The sequence below is a fragment of the Lytechinus variegatus genome, chromosome 12 (assembly GCF_018143015.1).
Source record: "Lytechinus variegatus isolate NC3 chromosome 12, Lvar_3.0, whole genome shotgun sequence".
Taxonomy (NCBI): domain Eukaryota; kingdom Metazoa; phylum Echinodermata; class Echinoidea; order Temnopleuroida; family Toxopneustidae; genus Lytechinus; species Lytechinus variegatus.
Genome location: NC_054751.1, coordinates 2793795 through 2802977, shown reverse-complemented (window position 1 = coordinate 2802977; position 9183 = coordinate 2793795).

Sequence of the window (9183 nt, the reverse complement as noted above, 5' to 3'; positions counted from 1 at the left end):
GTTTGAACAATGACAAGCCACCATGCCTCAGCTGGATCAAAGCTATTGCTTTTGATAAATACAGTACACGTATGGGAGAAAGTATACGAATGTTTAAAGTTATATACATGTACAACAGCTTTGGCAACTCTTTTTATTCAAATATTGTAAAGAAATGGATATATATATATATATATATATATATATATATATATATATATATATATATATATATATATATATATATATATATATACTCTTAATAGATTCCTTAAAAGATGTCTTAAAATGCCCGTTTGGGGTCAATATATAAAAAAAAATCAGCTTGCGCTTCGCGCTCGCATTATTTGTTTAGCGAGACAGGTAGGTCTACACCCCGGGTCTACACACCATGCTTACAAAAATTTGTTTAAAATGTCCCTTTTTAGGTCTGAATATAAAAATTTTCAGCTCATGCTTCGCGCTCTCATTATTTGATCAGTGAGAATCTCATACAATAGAGTTTATTTAGCCAGACTACGCCTCATCAATATATTCATGACACAAAACTTTATGATATATCGCAATTTCCGACTCCTCACTCAGCTCGATAGGGTGTCGCTCAATCAGTAAGGCAAAGTTGTATCGGTCTCATGGACACAGGTATACGAGTCTCGCTTATAGCGAGTTTCAAAAATATTGTGTTCATCTCAATACCCTTTCATAAACCCAATTAAAATGAATTAGGCGGCTAATAGCAGCATAATTTGGTCGTAAAATTGGAGGAGGACAAGAGTTATCCGCATTACTCTGATGCTGCTATTTTTTCTATCCTAACTATATATTATTTGTCTATAAAATATTTTGTATGTTAGTTATGATTATTATTAATGTATTGTAAATATTTGTTATAATCTATGAAAATGATTTGTATCAATATTTGTTATTTCTGTTGGAAATAAAACTGAATCTGAATCTGAATCTGAATCCGCATAATAGCGGCATCGGGATAAGATTTTGAGTTTATGAACGCATTTCCAAATAATGCGGATAATTGCCATGGTGCGGTCACAAGGTCACCCTTTTCCAACACAACCGCATCGGAGGGGGCGTATCCAGTTGTCATGGCGATTATCCGCCTTTTTCAGGACGGGCGCTCGTAAAAATAATGCGGCTCATGAATTATCCGCATTACTCTTAGGCGGCTAATTGGAGGATAGGTTTATGAAAAGGGTATTTTCGGGTGCGCAAGTACTGACGAAAAAAATGTTCCCGGTCCATCGAAAAAAGAAAAGTAAAAAAAATAAAATAATGGTGATGTCTTATTGAGCGCACACATTGTCCAGAGTCGCTCATGGCGCTAGCACATCAAGAGGTTCCTTCGGATATACCTAAATACACAACTAATATAAACGTAAATGTAGTAAAAAAAAAAAGAGATAAGTTACTAAAGTACAATAGAAAAGGAAAGAAAGGTTGAAGGGGTGAAATATGAAAATAAGATACTTTTTGGTGAATTTTATGTAAAATTTAGTCAAAATGAGATGCTCATTTAAAAACTTTAAAAATTCGCTCCTCTCGCAACGTTTTGGGGAATTTTTGCACATTACGTCATGTTCTGCCCCCTGAATTATTATTATTAGTAGTAGTCGTAGTAGTAGTAGTAGTAGTAGTAGTAGTAGTAGTAGTAGTAGTAGTAGTAGTAGTAGTAGTAGTAGTAGTAGTAGAAGTAGTAATGGTAGTAGTAGTAGTAGTATCACAGCTGGGTAAAGGCTATAACTCGTCGCATTGCTGGCAGAAGGGCACACACACTTAATCCCATCTAACCTATAAAATATCAACTTATTTCAGACCAAACTTAAATGAATGAATAAAGCGATGAAATTGAACGTGCATAGTAAATTTGGCGTGAAATAAGTTGATATTTTATAGGTTAGATGAGATTTAGTGTGTACGCCTTTCTCCTTGGCGAGAAATTTGTGCCCTTTTGCCAGGAGTGCGACGAATTAATAATTTTATAAAGTGCGTAATAACAAAGAGATAATGATGAAAGATATATAAGCTGATAAGGTAAAAAAAATATTCTCAGAGAGGCCAAAAGTACACCGGAAGTTGCGAGGTACAGTGACGCCAAGAGTAAAGAATCATTTCTCTCCTCTTTACTTTTTTCCACCAAGGATGAGCAAGAAGCGGTTAGGTTTAACTATGCTTGCCACATAATGGGAATATGAACATAATGACCGCGCGATTAGTACGCGAAATTAGATCTATTCAACATGTTCAATAAAAAGTACAGTTTTCATCCGACTGGTTGAAGTGTAAATATCGCTGCGCAATTTATTTATGTTCTTACTGTTCGCTCTTACAATTTTGAAAGATATATTGTTTCTATTATTCCGTTTAGCTGGAAAGTATTGAATATTATAAAGCTCAACTATCAAAAGGATTTCATTTCCTTATCTACTGTCTTGTGTTCCTATTCATATAGAGCCTTCACCTTCGTTTTCTATAAGGTATTCAATTCGTTTAAAGGAAAAAAAAAATCTGTTCGGATATCTGTATGTTGTGATGATGGGTTTTTCCATATTTGTATTTTTCGCTCTCTGTTTCATCCCTTTTTCTATAAATTTATCAATCCCGCGATATAACTGAGGTTTTTATTCGTTTTCTTTATGCTAATATCATGACCAATCTTCGTTTTTTTTTCTCATATTGTATATTTGTGGTTAAAAAAAAAAGAACGCTGCCGAAACTTTTAAGCACGTTGTCTAAGCCTTTCACTTTAATAAACAATGTTAAAACTTTTAACCGACTCGTTTAAAAGTAAGTTTAAACAAATTGTTGAAAAATGTGTTATCGTGACTGGCTTAAAACGTCGTGCTAATATAAATCTTTCACTCTAAATGCTAAAGAAAAAACGCGAAAGGTGGGGTTGGAAGAGAGACAACCTTTTCCAAATGTAATATCCAACCGTGCGTAAAGCTGAATCCAACATTCTGGGTCGAACCATTCATAGTGATAAATGCAACATTTGGACAGGTTTCTCATTCCGGCCTCCATCGTTTCAACATTTCAGTTTTTAGAGTGAGTGTATAATTTAACCGGGTGCAGCTTGACGGTAAACCGGTGAGTGGTCAAATAAGGTATATGATTTTGACACCAGGGGGGGGGGTATTTCTTAAGAATTATGATGAGGGTATAATGATTATTTTGACAGTTATGAAAATAACAAACAACAATAATGATAAAGATGACAAAGATGATTGTAGTGAAAATAATGATAATGATAATGGTGTTAAGAATGATGATGATGATGATGGTAATAATGATAGTGATGCTGTTGATGATGATGATGATGATGATGATGGTTATGATGAGGATGGTGGTGGTAATGATGATGCTGGTCATGATGGTGGTGATGGTAGTGATGAAGATGATGATGATGATGATGATGATGATGATAATGATGATGATGATGGTAATGATGATGATATTCATAATGTGGTGATGATGATGGTGATAGTGGTTATGATGACGATGATGATGATAATGATGATGGTGATGATGATGATGACGATGATAATGGTGATGATGATAATGGTGGTGGTGATGATGATGATAATAATGGTGATGATGATGATGATGACACTGATGATGATTATGATGATAATGATGGTGATGATGATAATAGTAATAATAACAATGATACAAAGTAAAAACGCTGTTTAAGATTTTATACAACGCTGTTTACTATATGAACCTTACAGTATTTGTTTAACCGTTTAAACAATCATGTTTAATTTATTGACAATTAGATATTGAAAATTAAACTTTGTTGCTTAAGATTTAAACAGTTGTTTAAACTGTTTAAACAATTACTGTAAGGTTCATATAGTAAACAGCGTTGTACAATTTTTTTACTGTGTAATAAATAATCATAATTACACTGATAATGATAATAGTAATATTAACGAAATTAAATAATGGTGATAATAATAATAATAAAAACCATCAATATCTATAATGACAATGATTATCCCCTATCATTGATAGTGATAACAAAGATGACGATATGATACTGAACCTAGTAAATAAATCCAGGCCAATTAGCACAGGCGTGTGTGTGACGACTGATGACCATTAAGAAAAGCGTATGTATGCGAACGATTTGATAGTAGCGCATGCGCATATTTAAAAAAAGTGTAGTATTTAAATCAATCACACACCTTTCTCTCTCAAACATTGGAAGAAGCAACAAAATATCAACCAGATTCTGCCTAACGTTTCTAGTTTTTGATAAGCCTATTATTAACATCGGTAAGTGTTATTTTGTTTAAAGCCTTATCTTAATTATCTTCATCAATCTAATCACTTTCTGTTTTAAATGTATCTTATTTCATATTTGATCAATAATTTGATGTTTTATGACAAATGTTTTTATTTGATTCGAACCGCATTCAAAGCCACGAATTATTTCGATCAATGAATATTTTCCTTCAAGGCTTTAAATATTTAAGCAGTATAATTCACAATCGAGCGTGAAACTAGAGCTAATATATTTGGAATAGACTCTGTACCTACCTGAAATTCGACCTTTTACAGACTGTTTTTTTTTTTAGTAACTCGTGAAGATGATATCTCACCAAATATATAATGCGAGCATGTAGCGAGCTGGACCATTTTCATATTTAGCACTTTTTGTAATTATGAACATTCAGCATGTGAATCTGGCTAAAACAAATAATAAAAACTCGAATCACGAAAAAAATAATTTGTGAACATTGATCGACTTAACCCTAAAAAACTGGGGGCAGATTCAGCCCCCCCCTCGACATTTTTCGCGATAAATCCGCCGCTAGATATTTTTTGACCGCGTCGCTCTCGGACTTTTTACTTTCAAGTCTCGCGCAACTTTTGAGACCAAAATTGTGACACCCGGGTACGCGGTTCCGAAATTATGCAACGTTTCGTAAGTGCAAGCAGACCCCAAAGTACTAAAAAAACGTGAATTTGTGTACAAATCCAATGCAAATAGTGTTTTTAGCCAAAATTCATTATCCATTCATTATTTTTCCTTTTACTGCTTAAAATAAATTATTTTTATCTTTTTTATGGTCAAAATAAAGTACCCAACAATTTCCATTGAAAAAACAATAAAAAAACAATAAAAAAACAAGAAGTCGAAAAACAATGAAATACATAAGAAATTTAGAAAACAATAGAATACATAAGAATATAAATGTGATGTTGATTTTTTTAGCATGAATTTGATAAGATGCCTATCTAGAGTATGTAAAACAAAAATTACCATTTTAGGGGCATTATTTTATCAATTAGAGCAAACTTATGATTTTACGCATAAATTAGCATAATTAATGAGCAATGAGATTTTTCGCAGAATTTGATATTATAGTTTTGTAGATAATGCCATGGGTAACGCGCGTGCCAATTTTCGTCGCGAACGCGCGATCGACGGCCGAGATCATAAGGGGGGTTGAATCAGCCCCCCCCCCCCCGTCTTCTTAGGCGTCGAAATAGCCCAGTCTATTTAGGGTTAAAGCTAAATTGTTAAGCTTTGTTCCTATTTGACAGATCCTTTATCTCTCTCTCAATCGACAGCCACTGCGACCGCGAAGCGCGAGAAAAATTGTGAATTTTTATAAAAAGGTCCGAAAGATTAACGTTATTGACTAATATCATTGATATTGATGGGAGCTAACAGTGACTGGATGAGAAATTTTGAAGAGTGAAAATGCCGTTTTAGAGCACCATACAGCTTGAGTAGGAGGCTTCTGACAGAATTTACTGTTCATTTTCTTTTCTAGTTTTCAAAATTTCTGAGGAGCAAATGGATAGGGCAATGATACTGACTGGTGGATGCCCCCAGTGCAACCCCGTGCACCCCTCCCCCTTGTTCTTGGTCATCTAATTCAATCCCCTATTATACAAGCCACTGTTAAAGTTCTTGTTAATTTGAGATACAAGACTATTTATGAATAATTTTGGAATGTGTGACTTTTCGAAAGCTATCAATCATTTGAAAATAGAAACCAGAAATTAAGGCACCTTTTATAATTTTCTTATTCTGAAATAAAAAGTAGTAAAAGCATAGGCCTACTGAACGCATTTGGTCTATTCATCTTCCAAAAATAGGTACCACACTCAATACTTAATTAGTGTTTAATACAATCTGAAACACAAGGGGAGAAAAGAGTGGAACAGGGTGACAGGTTTTTTTTTAAATGTGCGATTTCCATGAGGGTAAATTTATGTTATACTTTTTCTCTTTCTTTTTCGCAGAAATAATTATGATGAAAATGATAATACAAGTTAAAGTATAAAAATAATATGCCTATTTGTATAGCGCAGTCAGGGCCGTCGCTACAGGGGGTTGTTGGGGGTGCGACACCCCCACTAATTTTGGATATCGTCGGTAAATCAGCTCTGCCGTCGGGATAAATTTATAAAAAAAAGGAGCGATAAGGAAAAAAAAGAAGGGAGAAAGAACAAAGTAAAAGGGAAAGAAGAGAAATAGGAAAACAATTTAAAAAAGAAAAAACAAAGGAAGGAAGAAAGAAAATCAAAGGAAGGAAGAAAGAAAGAAAGAAAGAAAGAAAGGAAGAAAGAAAGAAAGATTTTTTTTTATTAATGTCAAATTGCATAATGTACTATTATCGTTGAATTAAAAAAAAATTGCAATGCAATCGTGGGGAGCTCTTTGTTGGCTACCGACAATGATTCAAAATATTTTGCTGAAAATATTGCTTAAATTTCCCCTAGAATATAAAAAATTTCCGCTTGCGCTACACGGTCGCATTAAGATACACAGACTGCTAAATTGAATATGCATATCTGACTTTTTTTCTTTATATAAAAGAACGTGTGAAAATGTAAAGTTTTCAGGTCAAAACATGAAAAGTTCTCAGCTCGCTCTTCTGTACCGACAGTGATAAGAATGTCCCAGTTTAAAGTCTAAATCTCAACAAAAATTTTAGCTCGCGCTTCGCATCATATATTAAGTGAGATCAATATTCTCTCCACAATTTTCCTTCATGTTAAAGTAGGACAGCGCTTAAAATTTCCCTTTCGGGCCAGTAATATACCAAAATTTCGGTTGCACTTCGTAATTCCGAAAGTTCTTTATTCCGAAGGTTCGTAATTCCGAAACACGTAAATTGCCTATACCTCGATGTTCGTTAATCCGAAAACGTAAAAGGGTCCGTTAATCCGAACATTTGTGGAGTTATTTTTATTTGAAAACTAAATATTTTTATATGTTTTTACATTAAAACAAACTCAATTTCTGCATCTGTTTAATCGAACAAGCTGTGTATCTCAATTAACATTAATGCGAACGCGAAGCACGAGCTGAAAATTTTGGATACTTTGACTTGATTTGATTTGATGTATTGTTTTCTTCTGCATCCATAACATTCGTATAATACATTTTTCATAACATAGTAAACATAATATGTTTTTGGCATGAATCATAAATAAAGAGTTCCAAAAAAAATTCCAGACAAAAATGATTAACTACATGATATTTAAAAAAAATTGCAGGAGAAGGATTGTCATCATAAGCAGATTGCTTGAAAAAAAATGACATTCCCAAACTTATACTAATTGAATTAATACATTTAATTAAAGCAGAATGGGCATATATTTTCAAATACGAAACATGAATTCATGCAATATCATAGTATGAAGATGAAGATGACAAAGCTGAGGATGACGGTGAAATGACTTGAAAACTAAACTTTTTAAAAATGTTTCTACATTAAACAAACTTGGTTTCTGCATCTGTAATTGAATAAGCTGTGTATCTCAACAAACATAATGCGAGCGCGAGCTGAAATTTTGATTCACTGACCCGAAAGAGAACATTTCAAGCACTGACCAACGTGAATTAAAAATGGATCACTGTCGGTATAGGAGTACATGCTGGTAACTCTTAATACTTTGATTTGAAAACTTAACATTTTCACACGTTTTTGCATAAAGAGCAAACTTAGATTCCTCATATGTAATTGAACAAGATGTGTATCTCCATAAACATAATGTGAGTGCAAAGAGCTGAAATTTTCGCATACATTCGTAATTCCGAAGGTTCGTATTTCTGAAGGTTCGAAATTCCGAAGGTTCGTAAGTCCGAAAACGAAATGAGGCTCGTAATTCCGAAGGTTCGTTAATCCGAAAACGAAATAAGGTTCGATGTTCCGAAGGTTTGTTAATCCAAAAACGAAATAAGGTTCGTTGTTCCAAAGGTTCGTTAGTCCGAAAACGAAATAAGGTTCGTTAATCATTACGTTTTCGGACTAACGAACCTTCGGAATTACGAACTTCATTTCCTTTTCGGATTAACGAACCTTCGGAATTACGAACTTCATTTCCTTTTCGGATTAACGAACCTTCGGAATTACGAGCCTCATTTCGTTTTCGGACTTACGAACCTTCGGAATTTCGAACCTTCAGAAATACGAACCTTCGGAATTACGAATGTATGCGAAAATTTCAGCTCTTTGCACTCACATTATGTTTATGGAGATACACATCTTGTTCAATTACATATGAGGAATCTAAGTTTGCTCTTTATACAAAAACGTGTGAAAATGTTAAGTTTTCAAATCAAAGTATTAAGAGTTACCAGCATGTACTTCTATACCGACAGTGATCCATTTTTAATTCACGTTGGTCAGTGCTTGAAATGTTCTCTTTCGGGTCAGTGAATCAAAATTTCAGCTCGTTTGTTGAGATACACAGCTTATTCAATTACAGATGCAGAAACCAAGTTTGTTTAATGTAGAAACATTTTTAAAAAGTTTAGTTTTCAAGTCATTTCACCGTCATCCTCAGCTTTGTCATCTTCATCTTCATACTATGATATTGCATGAATTCATGTTTCGTATTTGAAAATATATGCCCATTCTGCTTAAATTAAATGTATTAATTCAATTAGTATAAGTTTGGGATTGTCATTTTTTTTCAAGCAATCTGCTTATGATGACAATCCTTCTCCTGCAATTTTTGAATATCATATAGTTAATCATTTTTGTCTGAAATTATTTTTAGTACTCTTTATTTATGATTCATGCCAAAAATGCTAACATATTATGTTTACTATGTTATGAAAAATGTATTATACGAATGTTATGGATGCAGAAGAAAACAATAAATCAAATCAAGTCAAAATATCCAAAATTTTCAGCTCGTGCTTCGCGTTCGCAT